At 38.8% G+C, this 19872-nt stretch overlaps 1 pseudogene; it reads left to right on the top strand.

The window, feature by feature from the left end:
- Positions 1–6159: 6159 nt before the first annotated feature.
- LOC130033688 (uncharacterized) lies at positions 6160–6258 on the top strand (annotated as a pseudogene).
- The last annotated feature ends 13614 nt before the right edge of the window (positions 6259–19872 follow it).

Here is a 19872-nt window from a genome sequence, read left to right as displayed (position 1 = left end):
TTTTATTTTTACTTTATGTTCTAATCTTAATGCTACCACCATCTACTCAGTCAACGAAGCTAAACCCTAAGGTCTCTTCCACTTTCTCCTGCACAAGTTTCTGCTTTCTGACAAATGGGAGGACCTCGAATGCTGACATCAATCTAATACCCAGGGCCGCAGGAGATAGTGTAGTGCTTTATGGTATTTTCTTACATGCACTCAATTTGACTCCCAGCACCACCTGATTGCCAGAGTATGAAAGGCTGTATAGTATCGGAGGACCCCAAGCACCATGGCTACGTTTACTGAGAATTGCCTGTGGGTCCTCCACACCTCCTGAGCATTGCTTTAGAGACTCTCCCAGCAACCAAAAAATATGCAATGCCCCAGAAACATGTACTTGTCTTAAATAGGGACCCTCACTTGAGTGAGGTTCACAAGGAAATATTGCATGAAAACATAAATCAAAGAAGCAGGGGGAAAGGGTATATCATGTGAGAAGAGATCATATATTTGGTGAAATGTGTTAAGATTCAGATGCCCTAGTCTTCCCACCAGGGATATTCCTTCAAAAATGCCACCATTATACTGGAAGGGTGCTAGAACATTATATGACTGAAACTCAATTATGAGCAACTTTGTAACTGTGTATCTCTTGGTGATTCTAATTTTTAAAGTAATTTTTAAATGCACCCATCAAAATTACCTTTATACCACTAAATGGGAAAGATACTTTCTAATACTTATCCTCACCAAAAGCTCAACAGGGCGTGCCACTTGCTAGGAAATGTCCTCCCTTGCATTTTTCTCATGATACTTATTAGTACTTCACTCTTCTGTGTCTTCCCTCTTCTCATGCCAAATCTTTAGTCTCCCTTGCAAGCTCCTCAAACATTATGTATCCATTCAACACTGATGCTCTTTGCCACTTGCTCCTCTTGATTTCTTGTCCATGAACTGATTCTAAAACATAACATAGCTGCAATTACAATATTCATGCCAAAGACAGTCATTGATGTATCTTTGGGGTTAGTATTCTTCAAGCTACAAGCACACGGGTGAGTAACATTATTTTCCTACAGAGAACACAAAAATAGATATGCTGGGTTTTACACTTCTATCAGTAGTCTGAGGTACAAATTAATTATATATATTTTTAATATTTTATTGAATATCTGTGAGATAGACCATTGCAAAGCTATTCATAATTTGCTTCCAGTCATACAAGGATCGAACATCCATCCGTCCACTAGTGTATATTTCCCACCACCAATGTTCCTGGTTCCCTAAAACCATCCCCCAACACCCTACCCCCACCCCCAGCCTGTCTCTATGGCAGGATCTTTAATTCTTTCTCTCTGTCTCCTTTTTATTTTGTGCATCATGGGTCTCGTACAGGTACTAAGAGGTCATCATGTTTGTTCAAGAAATTTAGTATTTTTATCAGGAAGCTAAGGCTGGAGTAGCTTTGAGGTATGGAAATGATTGCTGAGGCTTCCATAAGTACAGGGCAGTGGGGGTGGATGCCCATCGTGACCCAGAGAAAACCTGGAGATATCAGTCACAAAACCCGCATATCCGAATTTTCAGCTGTTATATTTCAGTGAGAGCCACCTGAGATGGTGGAAACCAGACGAGGGCATGGTGGCGATTTTGGATTGTGGGAGCAAGTGACTGCACTGGGTTCTGGTTGTATGGGCACCCAACTAACCTGCCTCCCTCTGATTTACCCTTGTGTGTTCAGCCTTTTGCAGGTCCAAAGTTAACTGAGGCTTTTGATCTCTTTCAAGATTTGTTTATGGGTGTCTGAAACAAGACCAATCCATTAGCTTGTATAGCTGAGCCAGGGGTGGTCTGTGAACATGGCTCCCACATATCTTTTGGGAGTTTAATTTCTCGGGAAACTTAGTCCTGAGGTGTTGGGATCCAGCCCGAGGCACAGTGGCCATTTGAGGTTATCAGGAAGCATGAAGACACCATTAGACGGTTGATGCACTCACCTGAGGGTACAGGTTGATTTCCTGGAGGCATTGCACCACCAGACTAACACAGATTCATTGAATTAATGAGCGAATCATCAACATTTTTAAAATGTGTCACTTTATTGCATTTTAGAAGGGTAATTTCTAACAATGAAGTAATCTTCAGGGTATAATCAAGATCTATGATTTATTCTTAATATATTTAATAAAAGCTACACATTTTGGAAATTTATACAAAGAAATTCTTTTATAGTATCTGTCTTCATAATTTACTTGTAAATTACTAAGATATCACTGTATATTCCACTGTTCTTAGCATAGAAATTTACAGACAGAAAGTGCTACGTAAAAGTTCATTTTGGCACTTCTGTTCAAGGTGGTACTGGAAGTACTTGCAATAGAAATAAGGTAAGAAAAAGATATTAAGGGTTTCTTATGTATGAAAGGTAGAAATAAGCTCTCACTATTCACAGCAGATGTCATACTCTTTTTAAAGAATACTAAAACATCTACCAAAAAAGCTTCTAGAAACAATAGACTTTCATAGTAAAATTGCAGGTTATAAAACCAATACCCAAAAGTCTATGGCTTTATTATACGCAAATTATGAGAGAGAAGAAAGTGACATGAAAAAGCAAGTCCATTCACAATCATGCCTCAGGAAAATCAAGAACCTTGGAATCTGCTTAACTAAGGAGGTAAAGGACCTACACAACAGGAAATAACAAAGGACACGAGGAAACGGAAACATATATACTGCTTATGGAATGGGAGAATTAACATTGTCAAAATGGCAATACTCCCGAAAGCATTGTACAAATTCAATGTGATCCCTATAAAGATCGCTCCGCGATAGCACAGCGGGTAGGGCGTTCGCCTTACACGCGGCCAACATGGCCGACCCGAGTTCGATTCCTCCGCCCCTCTCGGAGAGCCCGGCAAGCTACCGAGAGTATTCGATATGCCAGACACAGTAACAACAAAGTCTCCAATGGAGACGTTACTGGGCCCACTCGAGCAAATCGACGATCAACGGGAGGGCCTTTACCTTTACCTTTTACCCTATAAAGATACCCATGACATTCTTCAAAGAAATTGATCAAGCACTCCTGAAATTCATACGGAACAACAAATGCCAACTAATAGCTAAAGCAATTCTTGGGAAAAAGACGATGGAGGCATCACCTTCCCCAACATCAAACTCTACTATGAAGTGATAATAATGAGAACAGCATGGTACTGAAACAAAGGCAGAGCCGCAGACCATTGGAAAAGGATTGAATATACTGACACACACCCTCAAATATACATCATCTAATCTTTGATAAGGGAGCAAGAAATGTGAAGTGGAGCAAGAGAGTCCTCTTAAACAAACGGTGCAAAAATAAACTGGACAGCTACATGCAAAAAGAAAATGGCTCAGACCTCTACCTAACACCATGCACAAAAGTCAGATAAAAATGCGTCAAAGACCTCAAAATCAACCAGAATCCCTCAGTTACATTGAAGACAAGGTTGGCAAATCCCTCCACAACATTGAAGCTAATGGTATCTTCTAAGATAACACGCCACTTGCCAAGCAACTGGCAACAGAGATAAACAAAGGGGACTATCTTAAATTAAGTAGCTTCTGTATTTCAAAAGAAACAGTGACCAGAAACACAGACTCTGCCTTGCGGGCAAGATACTTGCAGAAGCCTACCAGGTTCTGTGAGAGTGAGAACTGAACAATAAGAGTTGTTATCTTATCAACAATATCCAGTCTCTGGATCTTGGCCATTGATGGAATTACATGGCTCCAGGGGCAGTTCATGGTTGTAACACTTAAGAAGATGGGGGATCTGGATGGAGGGGGCCCAGTCTTGATCTGAGCAGCCTTGGAGATCTCATCCCCCGGTCCCGCACACCTGGGATCTGTTGGAGTACACAGAGCTTAGGTTTATCAAATTGCACCCATAACAGTGCTCCCGAGTCACTCCTGTTACTTTGTCTGTCTGTAACCACTTCTATGCTCTCTTCCCCAACCAATTTGTAAGGTCTCATCCCTCTTATACACTGAAGCTGTACTGTAAGTTAATATTGCCTTCCTCCTCTCCTTATGTCTTTTGAGCAGTCTACCTTAATGCAAGGTCCTTTTGTATAGATACAGGAAGACAATTAATTCATATGCTTTGTAACTTAGGAATTGATTGGCTTTGAATATTATTCACTCCTGGGCATCTGATTCTCAACTTAAGCCTCAGTTGCCCTCACTTCCTAGCACCCCAAGGGCAGGGTCCCGACGTGGGACTGGATGGAACCAGGGCAAGCCGGTAAGTTATGTGCCACACTGTCATCGCGATGGGCCTGGCCAAGGTGCCACAATTCTTAACTATAAGTTAAGAGGTTGATCATAGGCAAATGATGTCATGATCCAAAAGTAACGATGAGACTAGGGCCCTGCTGCTAGGAATAGGAAAGATATCTTGCCTGAGCACTGCAGTCTGAGATCGAGATGGCCCTAGGAGAGCAATTCTACAAGCTCAAAGTATTTCTTACTGTGTCCATACAAAATGATTAATATTATATATGCTTATATGTTGGTTGGACAAGGAGAGGAGAAACACCTCCTAGAAGCTCTTTTCCTGTGTGTCCTGACTAGCTTGGATGAGACTGCTTTCTCCCCTTCAAACTGCCTTCAGTAAATGATTTCAGTATATCGAGACAGTTTTCCTTTTCTCTCAGAAACCTAGCTGGTCTTAGATCTGCAGATCTCAGGTGCTAGCCAGGACTGATCTTTGGGATATAGATTCCCAGCTCTAGCCAGGCTGGTCTTTGGGATGCAAATCAAGGTGCTTGCAGCTTGTGAAAGTGCTTGTGGAAGGTTTCAGTTTGGCTTTGTATCTTCTTTCTGGAGGCCAGTATTACTGGCCTGCTGATTAAAAGGAATCAATGTGGATGTAAAGAAACAATGTATGGTTTGCTGCCTCAAGGTTCTTTCTGTAATTCCTTTTGTTGACATCACTGTAATGCGCCTTTTAGAGGTTCTATGATCTATATAAGGGGATCTTCAGGGCTCTCAGTGTGCTCATGTGCTTGAGGATTCCTGAGGCCTCCATGACATAAATCTCTTCCATGTAATAACCTGCTGCTCCACAACCAACCAGCCTGACCCCCGTTTCCTTCCATCTCCTGACCATCGTCATCGACCTCCGTGGAGTGGGGAAACGGCCTGACCGCCAGCCTTTTATTTTTTGTGTGTTTACACAGGTTCTGCTTCCAGTTCCTTCATGCATGAGGCTCCTTCAAGCTTGGGGAGAGTGGTCTTAAGCGTACCTATGGCTGGTTGCAGAGGTCTTCAGCTGCCGGGGCTCTACTCAGGGCAGTGTGGGAAACTCACCCCTCCCCGTCCAAGGGGCCCCGGTGGGGAAAGCCAGCTGCCAGGTCAGTCGACTGTCATTTTAGACATATTTGGAATTAATTTTAGATCGAAAAGTACTTATGTGCTTAGTAATAAATTACTATACACTTGTTCAATCACCTCAGAGACCCAGCTCTGCACAGAGAACTAGATTTTTAAATACAGGTCTGTTTTGCCTTTGTGTCATGACTGAGAATCACTCTCAGTAGATATGAAACTCACTATGCACAAAGATGCACACAGGCTACATTGAGTCGTCTGTGTTGTTAAAGTGTGTTGGCCATTAAACTTCACTGAGACCCCTTTTTCTGTCCTTTACAGGAGCCTCATGAGTCTCACCTTCCATTCAAGTTGTACTTGTAATAAGGTGGAATGAAATCATCAATATTCTCCTCACCTCTTCCTTCAGGAGAAAAATCCTACTTACATTCAAAGTGGTCAAATTGCAGACGACACCATCCACCTTTTCATGGAGATGTACACGGGACTGAGGTGAGAACAGCAAAAGGCTCTAGTTTATTGGTCTTAATGAAGGTTTCAGGGAAGGGAATTAAACGAGACTCATATACCATCTTCCAAAAGAATTATTTTGTAAAACTGATGTCTTGGGTATGGTAAAAGATAATATGGTAAAAACCATATTTTTCTTGCTGGGACATTAAAGTTCTAAATCTATCTATTTAAGCTGCTTTGAAATACATTCCTTGATTAGGAATCACTGTCTGCCATAGGAGTGAGTAAGGACAGCACTCAAAGTAATCAGAAGAGAAAAATATGGAAAAATCAACTCCTAGTATGTTTTGTAACATATATATTAAAATTGAAATGATACATAGATTAGCATGGTCCTTGCACAGAGATGACATGCAAACTTGTAAAGTGTTCCATATTTTTGTTGCAAGAAGAATTAACAGGGCGACTTTAAGCTAAGACAATCCCCACAAGTACAAAAATTCTACATAAAGATACCACAAATCCCCATCACAACAATCTCCTCAATGTCAATGGACTAAATGTGTCAATTCAGAGGCACAGAATGGGAAGATGAATTAGAAAACTGAACCCAACTTTCTGCTGCCTGAAGAAACACTTCTGAACAATCAAAGTAACCATGGGCTCAAAGATAAACGCTGGAAAACAATTCTTCAAGAAAGAAAAGAACACCTCCACAAAGCTGGAGTGGCCATACTAGTACCAGACCACATGGACTTCAGGCTATAGGTTATAAGAGACAGTGAAGGTCATTTCTTCATGATCATGGGATCTGTACATCAGAAAGAACTCACCCTCCTCACTGTAGATGCTCCTAATGACAGACCAGCAAAATACTTAAAAATAACTTCTAATAGACTTAAAGAAAAACATTGAGAGCAACACAATACTAGTTGGAGATTTCAACACTACTTTTTCACTTCTCAATAGATCAAACAGACTAAAGCTCAGCAAGAAAATATTTTCTTTAAGGGAAGTAATGTACAACTTTTGGCTTAGAGAAGAAATCAAAGAGGAAATAAAAAGTTTCCAGAAACAAATGATAATGAGGACACGAACTACCAGAAGTTGTGGGACACAGCAAAAGCAGTGTTAAGAGGAAAGAGTATAGCTCTGCCAGAATTCATCAGGAAGAAAGAAAGGGCCTACATGAATAAATTAGAGCTCAAGATTTTGGAAAATGACCAACAAAAGTAGTCCAAACTAGGATGGAAGAAGGAAATAATAAAACTTGTACCAGACATCAATGAGCTAGAAACCCAAAATACAATCCAAAAGACCAATAAGAGCAAAAGCTGGTTCTTTGAGAAAATAAATAAGATCAATAAACCACGAGAAGCCTCTCAAATTAACAAAGAGAAAGAATTCTAATAAATCGAATCAGAAATGCAAAGAGGCATATCCTAATAGAAACTACAGAAATCCACAGGATCATCAGAGATTATATTGAGAATCTTTGCAGCAGGAAATTAGAGAATCTTGAATAAATTGATAAATTTTTGGTTTCCGATTACCTCCCAACGCTGAACTATGAAGATTTGGAATACTTGAACCTATCACTACCAAGGAAATTGAAATGATGGTCAAAAGTATCCCCCCAAACAGATTCCCTGGCCCAGATGGATTCAATTGTGAAATATTTCAAACCTTTAAAGAGGAAATGCTGCCAACATTTTTTCAAGATTTTCCAGGAAATTGAAGAATCATAAATACTCTCAAATAGTTTCTATGAGGCAAAGATCACCCTAGTACTCAAATCAGACAGACACACCACAAAAAAAGAAAATTACAGACCTATTTCCTTGATGAATACAGATACAAAGATTCTCAAGAAAATACCAGCAAAGAGAATCCAGAAACTCAACAAAATCTCACACACTATGACCAAGTAGGTTTAGCTTGGGGATGCAAGGATGGCTTAACATTCTCTAGTCAATCAACAGAATACACCATCTCAATAAAATAAAGATAGTCATATGATCATATCAATATATGTAGATAAAGCATTTGATGAGATCCAGCACCTATTCTTGATGAAAAACTCTCAACAAAATGGGAGTTGAAAGTACTTTCCTCAATATAGTCAAAGCAAATTACCACAAACCCACAGCAAGCATTATTATCAACGGGGATAAACTAAAGGCTTGGAGCAGAAATCAATGAACTAGAATCCCAAAATACTATCAGGTATAAAACAAGTTACCCACTCTCACCACTCCTATTCAACATTGTACTTGAAGTATTTGCCATATGATTTCGGTAAAAAAAAAAAAAGATATCAAGGGCATCCAGATAAAAAAGGAAGAACTCAAGCTTTTACTATTTGGAGATGACATGATACTATACTTAGAAAATCCCAAAGAATCTACAAAAAAAGCTCCTGGGAACGATAGATTTGTTTAGTAAAGTAGCATATTACAAAATCAATATCTGGTGCTCCATGGCTTTCCCATATATTAATAATGAAAGAGAAAAAAGAGATAGAGAAAAAACAATCCCATTCACAATAATTCCTCAGAAAATCGAGTATATTAGAATCAACTAAAAAGGTTAAGGCACTATACAAAAAAAAAAAAAACCCTACAAAACACTACTTCACGAAATAAGAGAGTATATGAGGAAATAGAATCACATCCCATGCTCATGGATTGAGAGGCTTAACGCTGTCAAAATGGCAATACACCCAAAAGCTCTATACAGATTTAATGCACATTCTATAAGGATACCATAACATTTTTCAAAGAAATAGATTAAACACTCTTGAAACTCATACACAACAATAAACTCCCATGAAGAGCTAAAGCAATCTTTGGTAAAAAGAAGAAGGGAACACCTTCCCCAACTTCAAACCCAACTACAAAGTTGTAGTAATCTAAATACCATGATATTCAGATAAAGACAGGCCTCAGATCAATGGAATATAGTTAAATATTCTGACGCTGGCCCTCAGATTATTATTACCTAATCTTTCATAAAGGCTCAAATCCATCACAGGTAGCTTGCCAGGCTCTGCCGTGAGGGCTAGATAATCTCGGTAGCTTGCCTGGCTCTCCGAGAGGGGCGGAGGAATCGAACTCGCATCGGACATGTTGGCTGCAAGGCAAGCGACCTACCCGCTGTGCTATAGCTCCAGCCCATTAGATGTATTCGATATACCAAACACAGTAACAACAAGTCTCATGATAGAGACGTTATTGGGCCCGCTCAAGCAAATTGCAGCCAACATGGCCGACCCGAGTTCGATTCCGCTGCCCCTCTCGGAGAGCCTGGCAAGCTACCAAGAGTATTTCGTCTGCATGGCACAGTCTGGCAAGCTCCCCATGATGTATTCCATATGCCAAATACAGTAACAACAAAGTCTCCAATGGAGACGTTACTGAGCCCGCTCGAGCAAATCGACGAACAATGGGAGGGCCTTTACCTTTACCTTACCTTCATAAAGGCTCAAGAAATATGAAATTGAGCTAGGAAGTCTCTTCAGCAACTGGTGCTGGGAAAACTGGACAGCAACCTGCAAAAAAAAAATGAACTCAGACCTCTTTATAGTGCCAGGCACAAAGTCAGATCAAATGTATTAAAGACATCAATATGATACCTGAATTCTTAAGATATATGGAGAAAAATGTGGGAAGATCCCTCCATGATATTAAAGATAAGCGAAACTTCTAGAATGAAACACCACTGACCAAGGAAGAGAAAGTGAAGATAAACAAATGAGACTACATTAAACTTAGAAGTTTCTGCAACTCAGAAAAAATGGTGACCATGATAAAAAGAGAGCCCACATAATGGGGAAAAATTATTTATGCAATACCCATACAATTAACCTCAAAATTCTGACTGCTGTATCATTAAGAACACTAAATAGTTCCCGTGAATTTTATTCTTCTTCACATAAATTTACTCTAAAATATTTTAGATTTCCTTTTAAACAGCAGATTAAAAAGGTAAAATTATGAGTTTATATAAAAATTAAAAATACCCCTATACATAGCAGGTGCGACCCATAAAATAAAGAAGGAAGCAAGCAAGCAAGTAAGAAAGAAATTAAAAATTAAAAAATAATGCTGTTTGCAATGCTAAGGATCTATCCAAGATCATCATACAAAGGAAGGCAAATGCTCTACCCTGAGTTATATCCTTGTTCTTAAACATTTAAAAAGTTCTTAATTGATGTCTCATTGCATTTTCTTTTTTAAAAAATTCTTTTCTAAACATTCTTGGTCGCCAATGTACCTCATACGTTTTGACCCTCGCTTCTCTTCTATATTTGACCTCTAAGACTCAGTTGTCACCTTATCCTTCCTATAGCCATGTTTCCCTTGGAAAAATATTCCAAGATCATGTCTGGCTTGCTTTAACTTGGCATAAAATGGAAACCTTATTTTCTGTATGCTCTCACGCTAGAGGTGATGATGTTTTCGACCCAGTAGAACTCTTTTCTGGGGAGCTTTCTGAATGTTTCTACTTGACTTCAAAGTATCTAAAGGTAAGGCATCATCTTTTTTTTTTTTTGCATTTATGGGTCACACCTGGCGAAGCACAGGGGTTACTCCTGGCTCTGCAGTCAGGAATTACTCCTCACGGTGCTTGGGGGGACCATACAGGATGCTGGGAATCTCACATGGGTAGGCCGTGTGCAAGGCAAATGCCCTACCTGCTGTACTATAGCTCCAGCTCCACCCCCCTCCCCATAATTCATCATCTTGAGGGCCTCAGATTTTTTACCTTCCATTTAGAAACTTGAAATTTACCTTGACACAGTAAATTGAAACCACAAAACCATTGAATGGCATGTTATAATGGTAGCAGCCATGAGCAAATATTGATAAACTATTAGTTGGCATGAACGAATTCTGTTTCAGAGGCTTCACTTCTGAGGATACCTGTCACTACCTCCTTTCTGTTACGTATCCCAGGATCAGAATCTACATCAGGCCATCAGTAGAAATTGTCCACCCGAAAGCTAGCCTTCCACTGGGATCAGAATCCTTGATCCATCTAACTTGTAATTTTTCATTCATGATTTGTTGACCTTGTTTCAGGCGGAGGCATCCAGAGCATAAACTCAGCTTTCCCGTTGTTACCACAGGAAATCCAAATACCTAAGACTGTTATCATTTCTGACGACACTGTTACAGATTTTTTTGGAATCCCACCGTAAGATACTATCATTAATGTTATAATATCACTGTTCTCCATAGTCCGGATCTCCCCAAAGAACTCTCTACCCTCCGCACTCCAAGTGCAGACTCCAGTTTATGATGCTCCTGAACGTACTTCTAATAGTTTCACTCAGGTTCTCCCCTAAAGTGCACAAGTTAAGTTCATACCACTCCAAGTTCTCATGCCTAAACTACCAGAGTCGGCTTGGTCCTCAAGCATGTGTTCTTCCTTGAAGAAACACCGTGCATCCTTTCTCTATGTCTCTCTTTGCGAGCTTTGTTAAACGAGTCTTCTCTCTTGAACATATATTGCATTCCACCCTACAAAGGTTTAACAAGTTTCTAAGTGTTTTTCAGTAAAGTCTATTTTGCTTCACTAAACTGAAAATATTAAAACACCAGAGCACTGTTAAAACCAATATTTGTATCTTTTAAACCACAAATTTTGAAAATGAAAGGGGTAAATCAATGGAACACTACTCAGTTGTATGAAGTGAAATCTTCTTAATATCTGTATAAAATTGGATCACATGAGGATATTATGTTTAGTGACATAAACCAGGCAAAGAAAGATAGGCATCATACAAGTTCATGCATATGTGGCATATGGAGAAAACAAACTAAAAGTATAAAATGAGACAGACAAACGTCTAAAACAATATTTATATTCTATGATTTATAATTCAATTAATAATGGTTTCTCATACACATAATTCCATCATGACACTCCTCATTCTCTCAAAAAATAAACCCTCCCTCTCCCCCAAACCCGCAGAATCCCTCCCTCCCAATCCCCTGTCTCAATTGTATGGATCAGTTCTCCCCTTACATTGCCCTTGAACCTTTGTTGCTACCTTGCTGTTTGTCTTTACATACCACATATGAGTAAAATCTCTCTGTATCTGTTCCTTTCCTTAAGGCTAACTTTACATGCATGATATCCTCTAGTTTCATCCAATGTTGAAAATTGCATAATTTTGATCTTTTCAAAGCAATAAAAACAAACTTTAGAACCATGAGACTATTTAGTTACCAGATGGAAAGGTGTAATCAAAGTGGAAAAACTGAACAATGGCGAATGACAGAGTAGGCCTTTCAGTAGTGAGTGTAATATGATACATGCACGATGATTATGTATAATCCTAAAATTTATGAAATTCTAGTAATTCTATAATGTAATTTTAAATAATCAAAACAGTATTTAAATAACTTACATTTATCTATGATTTTGACGTATATTTTGTGTCAAACTATCAGAAATAAAAATAATGTGAGATAGAGATATTGTGTATCACTATATTTTAAATAAGAGAAGTGCTGAAAATTTCTGTGTCATTATGAACTGTCATATAAATTGACTCCAAAATTAAATTAATATACTCAAAGAAAAATAAAAGTCTACCAATTTAATCTTTTGCCTTCAGAGAGGTTCCCATCGGCTGATCTCTGGCAGACAAAACAATTTTTATATTATTTTTTTAAATTTTTATTACTGAAACACCATGAGGTACAGTTGTACATTTACAAATTTTTGTTCTTGGGTTTCGATTATACAATGATCAAATGCCCATCCCTCCCCCTGTGTCCATTTTCCACCACCATACATTCCAGTATCCCTTCCACACCTATACCCCCATCCCACCCTGCCTCTGTGGCAGGGCATTCCCTTTTGTTCTCTCTCTCCTATTGGGTGTTGTGGTCTATAAAAGAGGCATTGAGTGGCAATTATATTTATTCCATAGTCACAATTTTTATTTTCAAAGGATTTCTTGGCAGAGATTTGGCATTCTTTGATAGCAACCAACTTCTTTTCTTCTGCTTTTTTTTCTAGAAATATATACTTATACTCAGACTGCCTAGTCATGGCACCAAATTGACAATGTACTTGTTTTTACTACAGTTCGTTCTATTTCCTTATTACCACATATTATTAGCAGTGGATAGAAAATAACAGGCCCAACTTTCTTGGGGGAAAGGGAAATGTTTATGCTTTTCTTAGTTTGGAAAATCCCTGTCACTAGTATAGGGACATTCATCTAAATTTGTAAACACAATGATTAAGAAGAGGTAAATCATGACTGTCACTTCAAGGAAGAACGGGATTTCAGCAAATATCCTTGCTTTCAGAAGGATGGCTCTGGCTTGGATGGGGGGCAATCATGAGAGCTGTGAGCTACCTGCAGTTAACACATGCTCTGAGGCTATGTGGTGACACTGTTGAGAAATGTTCAGAGCTCTGATTAGGTAGAGTCATGGGGGAGAATGGAATGATGACAAGAAAACAGAGCAACAGGACAAGATGATAGATTCCTTTGTACAAAAGTTTTCATCTCTAATATATTAATCTGTGAAAAAGAGAACCAACTTCTTATCATTCTTCCTGGAAATATATTATCCTTACACAGTGCTTCAGGAAAAAAAAATGCTCCCCTTGTTAGTTAATATAGCCTGAATATCTGTGAGGTCTTTGAACTCGCTCTATGTATACACTGCTGATGACTGAAACCAATCTCTCTATTTAACTATCTAAACTGCAATGGTCTCACCATTTAACTCTCTAAACTCTGATGGCTCCAAATCTTCTAAGATCAGCTTTCATCTCTTCCTTGATATCCAGGCTTCTCTTCCCAACTGTCAACTCTCCCTTTCTTTCTCCATCTCTCTACCAACTATGGTCTCCCTGCCAAAATTTGCTAAGACAAGCTTTCTTGAAATATAGACGTAAGTTGACTTCTCTTTTTTAAATTTAGGCAATTTAGATTTTCAAAGTCATTTGTAATGGAGTTTTGTCATACAATATTCCAATTCTAATCACACCACCAGTGTCTGCATCTCTCCACCAAAAAATGACCCATTTCTCCCTGCATTCCCATCGATTTCCTTGACAAACACATTTTGAAGTTTAACTATTGTACTTTGGGTTCCATACTTACATTAGTGTTGGCATTGGTGGTTAAGGCATACACCTCAACTTTTTCATGCTGGCCTTCCTGGATTTATTCCCACTGACAAAATGTAGGGGAAATATATGAGAACATATCATTAAGCTCCAAATTTTTCAAATATCTTTAAAAAGGTCTGATCGAAAAGAAAATAGTGTAAACTGGAGGGGACAACCCCCTGGCAGCCTGAAAAGTCTTTTCATTTTTCCACAATAAAAAGAGGAAATCAGTGAAGGAGGTCTGGCATCACGCAAGTTAGCTGACCCTGCTGAGCTGTGGTCAACAGGGATTTTTGTGCTCTTCTCCCATTCCACCATAAATCCCAACCCCATTAGTTTTGTCTCTTAAGTCCGCATAAAATTAAAAAAAAATTTTACCACACAGGCACCCATGTAATGAGACCAGCCAAGGTGATGAAAATAAATTTCAGCAAACTCATAGGTTATTCATGGTGGTAGAAACTAAATATCATGTTTTTGTATTGAATCTGCAGGAGACACAGATTACAAACGTTTTCATGATTCAGTTTCATTCATAGGATATTTCAACACCCAACCTCCACTAGTATAAAGTTCCATTGCTAATTACCCCAGTTTCTCTCCCACCACTCCCTCTCCCAACCTCAAACCCCACCTGACAGCCTGCTGTTTCTACACTAAGGCAGGCACCTCTTTCTCTCTCTTTATCTCTCTCTCTCATCCTTTGGGCATTATGGATTGTAATACAGATATTGAGAGGTTCTCACGTTTATTTCTTTACCTACTTTCAGCACTCAGTTCTCACCCAGAGTAATCACTTCCAACTATCATTGTCATAGCAGTCACTTCTTTATTCCACATGCCTGCCTTCAGCACTTGTGGCAAGCATCCAACCATTGACCAATTCTCCTGGCCTGTGTTTCTGCTATCCTTGGGTATTAGTCTCATATTCTGTTTTTTTATATCCAAAAAAGGGGTAGTCCAATCAGTATACCCCTTTCCTTCTGACTGATTTCATTGAGCATGATGTTCTTCCGTGTACATCCATTTATAAAAAAATTTCATGATGTGATTTTCCTGCCAACTGCGTAGCATTCAATTGTGTAGGTATAACATAGTTTCTTCTGGCTATTGTGAATACTACTGCATATGGTATTTCTGTTATAAATATCATGTTTAATGTAGCTTACATAGGAAAATACTTCCCAGGTTCCAATCATACAGAATACACTTACAAACCCAACTTTTTTATTTTTTAAATAATATAATTGATTATGATGCTTTCTAAAAAACTGAAATTATTTTAAAAACTCAGGGTAAGCATATTCTATAAAAGCAAAAAAATAATGATCTTAAGATAGGACAAGAGCTACGTGTTCTTGCTCCTCAAAGATCCATGTGTTTCTTGATATATTGTCAATATCTTTCTATAGCCTTAAAATTCTTCAACTTCATTTCTGAACACTATTTAAAGTTATATTAATTTAATAGGTGTAATCAGCTTTATAGAATATTTATTTGTTTCTTTCATATTTTGCATAAACACCGTTTGAATTAACCATAGCACTGTAGCACTGTCCTCCCATTGTTCAGCGATTTGCTTATGCGGGCACCAGAAACGTCTCTATTGTGAGACTTGTTGTTACTGTTCTTAGAATGTCGAATACATCACATGTAGCTTGCCAGGCTTTGCCATGCGGGAGGGATACTCTCAGTAGCTTGCCGGGCTCTATTAGAGGAGCAGAGGAATCGAAACCATGTTGGCCGCGTGCAAGGCAATCGTCTTACCCACTGTGCTATCGCTCCAGCCCATATATAGATTTATACATATATATGTGCATTTACACACACATACATATCTATATATTCCTCTTACACGTCTCATGAGCTCCAACACATATTTCTTCCTCCTCCAATTATTTAGTACATCTCTCACCCTACTTGGCACGCAACTAATTTTCCGAGTGGCCTCAGATGCATTTCTGAGGCCAGGATAAGGCATGCATAACACATAAATGCAAGGGAGGCACAAAGAATATGTAGATAAATTTCATATGGACATATAATTGTGATGACTAGTTTACAAAGTGTATTCGCTTCAAGTACAGACTTCCTCATCTCAGCAATTGTGTATTCATACTCCATGCACTGTCAAATATCCAGCTAAAGTCCACAACCAACTAACAACACTCCCCTACCAATTTCAGTCATTTACTTCCCCTATTGTAAGGACAATTCTGATGTCAGAGTGTAAAGGTTTGATTTTCTTTTGTTTTATTAGTGCATTTAGATTTTTTTCTTTATAATCCAGAAACAAATCAAATTTTTTTTTAAAAAATAAAGGACAGGAGGTGATATCAGGCAATAAATGAAATAGTTGATGTGGCTGAGAATCATCAAGAGTCTTTCAGGTCAGTGTGAGGAAAGGTACATCCATTTTCCTTCCCAGCATATTTCCAAAGGGCGGGCTTGGAGCAGGATACATGCTGGGAAGAAGCCCAGGAGACTAGCAGTGTCTTGAACATCTAGGGGCCTATTTTCTTCTTTGAAAATGTAATGGTATTGACCTCCATTGCAAACCACAGCACCCTAAAGCAAAGAAAAAGCAAAAGGGAATGCCCTGAGGTGGGGCGGAGTGGGGGAGATTGGGGGTGGGAGGGTCACTGGGTTCCTTGGTGGTGGAGAATGGGCACTGGTGGAGGGATGGGTACTTGATACTTGTATAACTGAAACCCAAGCACAAAGGTATGTAAGTCTACAACTATACCTCATGGTGTTTCACTAATAAAAATAAATCGAAAATAATTTAAAAAATTAAAAGTGCTATCGGCTGGTATAGGGAAAAATGTAATGGTATTGACTAGATTACAACAAGATCATTTTTAGTTATAGGATACTATGATTCATCTTTGATTCACTGATTGATACTTTGAAATGTCCCAGTTCATTCTCATTCAGAGAAGTTATTTATTTCTTCGAGTATTGATTTGTACAGGGAATTTCTAACAAAATTCTTTATATAATATATATTCAGGGACTCAATGATAATGTTCTTATTACCATTTTCAAAGAATACAAAAATACACTTTTAATAAGATTTTCTTGGTTCTCTATATAAAGGCTAAATGACAAAAATTAAGGTTAACTCAAGATTTTCTAAAGTGCATTACATTAGTACTGGAAAAGAAATTTTAAAAAACTCTGGGAGAGGGGAGGAGGAAAAGTCATGGATACATAAGGATTCGTACAAGTCTTTGGGTGTAGGGGGGCAGGGCAGTGACTAGAAAAGTTGGGATCACACTCAGCTATGTGATCTAATCTCAATATATATATTCTCTAAATTAGATACCAGCGATGTATCCACACAGGTGTATTCATATGACTATCATGTACACTAGTGAGATCCAGGGAAATAATTCTTAGCACTGACATTCTTGGAAATTTATGTTTTAATCTGGTTTTTATGATTAAGTTGTTATGATTTCATAGGCAGTGTTTGTTTCCTTAACCAACCTGGAATGTCTTTAAAAGACCAAATATAGGATCATTCTTTCATTTTTAATTAAATATAGAAAATGCTGAATATACAGGTTAAATGGAGAAGAATATCTTTTTCAATAGTCTATCTGGGACACTGTCCTTTATTTGTTTTATTAGGAACTGAATGTGGTACACTATAATCTCTAATTCCATCCCTAAACCTCCTTTCTCTATTTGTACCAATCAAGACACACTTTACTTTAGACCTAGTTTTCAGTAATCTCAACTAAACATTAAAGTAAAAAATAAGTCTGATCAATAATTCTGTTATCCAGCAGTTATTTAAGATGGTTACACCAATGAACAGAATATTGAGAAAGAAATGAATACTCCAAATTGTATTTGAAGAAGGCACAGAATACATGTTGTAATTGACCATATAAAAGAAAGAAAATTAAAGTAAATTCCTTGGTAATTTCTGGAAGTCTTGGAACCATGTTGCCCATGGGGTAGTCAACTAGCTAAGTCTTCCTTAACTTGGATTTCCCTTGTTCACATCCCTGATATCACTCTTTTCCTCCTCAGATCTCATTCCCAGTAAATCATCTTCCCACCAGATCTTGTTTTTTCAAGCTTTGTTTTCAGAGGAACCCAAATTTCAAGCCCTTCTTTTTGCACTTAATGTCTCTTTTCCCATCAGTTCAGACTTTTCTCCCAACATTTTTTGCTCAGTGAATATAACATTCCTTCAAGACAGTTGAAGCTTGTTAGTTTTAAGAGATTACTGGGATCAATTTCCTCCAGCCATACATTAAGGTAGCAAAACACTTTTCACGTTTTTCTGTTCCCAGCCAGTCAACTACCATTTCCTGGGAAAATCTATTAACTGGTTAGTCTCAGGTCAGTCAGAAACTGCGTTCATTTCCCCCCATTTTCAACAAAGTAGTTACTGGTACCAAGCAGAATTAGTTAAATATATGTTCCTGTTAACATATCTTTGCACTTGGGATCCATGTGAACACCTTCCACCTGCCTTTTATGAAAGGTGGTCATCCAGTTTGCTTTTCCGGTGGCATTCTGTTTCTCACTATTACTCTCCACAGCTAAGTGATGTGAAAATGACATATTTAGTAAATAGTATGATTGAAAGCTCCAGAAGGAATGCCAGCCCTTTCAGCTCTCTGGGTCTTATATGTAAACTGTTCTTTAGAACCTATCTTATTTTCGTATTTTTCTCTTGAATTTCATTTAGAAAAAATATTTTAACGTATTTGAAAAACATCCACCAACTATCCCATGATGATCACCAGATTTCCACTTCCCTACCCTTACCGGTTTCCTTTCCATCCATCCATCACCCCATTAACTCTCCTAGGACCATCTCTTTCCATCACAACCTTCCAGGCTCAAGGTCACCTGTTACTAACTGCTTTGGGAGTGGTGACCTAGGACTCATGTCTTTGTACGGTACCTACCGCAATGCAGCCATAACGCCATTTATAAAGTTGGTTCTTGTGTGAGCTGCAGTTAAAAGCGATGTTTAGGGAAAACTACAGACACCAGGGACCATGGAAGACCAAAGAACAGCCCCAAAAGCTAATATAATTTGATCTCCCCCCACCAAAATTTCCTCATAGCAGACTTGGCTACCTTGGGGAGTTTACAAATCCAAAGACTTACAGAGGCAATGGACCTAATTGTTGAAACACGCTAGTGAAGTGTCACCGTAACAGCAACTCTGAATATTGTTGGGATAAGTGAAATGGTACAGTTAGGGATGCTGAACAGAGGGCCTGAGGACATGGTGACTTATCTTTGCATCTCCCAGGAGCTTATCTTCAGGCTTCATGCTGCAACTGTTCTCTTGGCTTTGCCCTGTATAGAGTCATCCTTGAATGACTCTGAGGGCGTTGATCACTCATCTGGTAGGTTTATTCCCCAGTGTATGTGTTCGCATCCCCCAACTTTCATTTATGGATAGACCCCCCAAACCTTTTAGTGATGTGTCTCAAGTTTGGTTATTTTCCAAAGGTGGCCATGAGGCGTAAACACAGCTTCCACGGAGAATTTTACTTCTCTTCTGGTCATCTTAGACTCATCTGCCTTCCTCAGCCTATTCCAAATTTGGACAGAATCCAGCATGTGTATGCCTAGGTAGAGGCGGGGCTTTTTAACGGCCTCTTGGCAAAGCTCAGGTTGACTTTTCTTGCGTTTCATCTAATGTTTGGAGGGCTTTTCTTCTGCCTTTACCTTGTTCCCTGGCTGCTTATACTCCTTAGCTTTCTTAGAGTTTTCTATGGTGTTTTTTATCTTCTCCTGCCCATGGCTCTTTGTCTTGCTGATCCTGCTGGAGGCAGCTTTGTGAGGTTTGCTGTTAGTCTTGGCCGTGGTCAAAGGACACCTCTCACTGACTGCAGCATTAGGAACAATCCCCGCTCCCCCTAGCAAGCA

This window comes from Sorex fumeus, unplaced genomic scaffold, assembly GCF_029834395.1.
Source record: "Sorex fumeus unplaced genomic scaffold, SorFum_2.1 ptg000054l, whole genome shotgun sequence".
In the NCBI taxonomy this organism is placed as follows: domain Eukaryota; kingdom Metazoa; phylum Chordata; class Mammalia; order Eulipotyphla; family Soricidae; genus Sorex; species Sorex fumeus.
This window is presented reverse-complemented; position numbering and strand designations above follow the sequence as displayed.